The following is a 1,624-nucleotide window of genomic DNA, read 5'->3' as shown; positions in this document are numbered from 1 at the left end:
AACCACATCCAACGCGCGGCTCCCGCGAGCGGAAAATGCGGGGGGAGGTCCCTCCGCGGGAGAAACAGACCGGAGCGGCCAATCGGCAGGCGCCTCGGCGCGCGCAGGCGGCGTCGGGAGCAGCGCGCGCTGCAGGCCCCGCCCCCTGAGACGCGGGGAGGGGAGGGGCGGAAACGCTGGACGGCAGAACTTCCGTCGCCGCCCCCAGCGTCTCGTGGCGGGAACCACGGCGGGCCGGGGCCTGGAGCCGGCGGGCGAGTCCAAACCGGAAGACCCTGGCTGGAAGTTGTGCGCGCCCGCGGCGCGACGCTTCGGGAAACCCTCCTTACTGGAACGGCCGCGCGGCGCGCGCCCTGGTACCGGAGTGACCAGTGTGCCAGGCGCACTCTGCAGGTGGCAAGCCAAGGGCTGCGAAAAGGGGCCCCTTCCTGCCGTTAAAGCACTTCCGCCCGGGTCCAGAAGAAAAGGAACCAGAATTTAGTCCACTGTGTGGGTTACGGATTGGGCTTCTCACCGTAAGGTCAACGGTTCGAAACCACCAGCCACTCTTGGGGAGAATGACGAGGCTTCTGTCCCTGTAAGGAATTAGATCCTCGGAAACCCACAGGGAGATTTCGACCATGCCCTTTTAGGGTCGCTATGAGTCAGCATCAAGCAACCCACACTTGGAGCAGACTCACGAAAGAGTTAAACTTTTGCTGTCCGTGAAAAATCAAGGAGGGAGGAAGCTGTTTATAAAAATATCACTCTGGAAAAATAAATAAATAAAAATAAAAATATCACTCTGGGAAAAGGTGATTAAGATTACAATCAGATTGTTTCAGGAAACTCATGACAGAAATACATTTTTTTTGGTCATTTTATTAGGGGGCCTGTACAACTCATGACAATCCATACATCCATCCCTGGTATCAAGCACATTTGTACATTTGTTGCCACCATTTTCAAAAATACACTCTTGTACACAATGGCCTCAAAATCTAGTTACATGTGGTTTCAGATAGGTTAGCTAGAAGAGCTACTCTACTACTGAAAAAGTTATTTTTAAATGTTTGATGATCGTTAGAATAAAACTTCTGGGGCCTCATAAATATTTGAGACTGAATAAACAAAGCTCTAACTATCAGCCATTCAGAAAGGTTGCGTGTTAGTTCCTTATGTTTCTGTATGTAAGTACCCTGAAGCACATCTAGCTAATTAAGTGAAATGAGTCCACGCTAAACGGATATTGTATGAAACCACTGTTATAAAAAGTCAAGGAAAGATTTTCGCACTGAAAGCAACATGTGTTGATGGTTATCAGCCACAGAGTGAGAGGGAGGAAGGGGAAGTCACCAGTTAGAGAGCAGACAGATACCCTTGGATAAAGAGAAGGCGATATATACAACAAAGCAGAGGTACACACACACACACCACAAGATGGAGGCAGGTAGAATGGAGAGGTAGACACAAATGGAGAGATAGACACACAATAGAACACAACACTATGATCTGCTCTGGAAACCTTGGTCAAATTCACAATAAAAAGTAAAAACAAAAACACTCTGCATTCAAGCTCTGTCCGTAACGAAACTTCGTCAAATCCCAGCTAAACTGTTTACTAACCACATGACCTGGTTGGGCA

This window comes from Echinops telfairi, unplaced genomic scaffold (assembly GCF_000313985.2).
Source record: "Echinops telfairi isolate 266 unplaced genomic scaffold, ASM31398v2 ScPeMD7_7475;HRSCAF=8513, whole genome shotgun sequence".
NCBI lineage: Eukaryota > Metazoa > Chordata > Mammalia > Afrosoricida > Tenrecidae > Echinops > Echinops telfairi.
The sequence above is the reverse complement of the archived record's forward strand: the minus strand, read 5'-3'. Positions refer to the sequence as shown.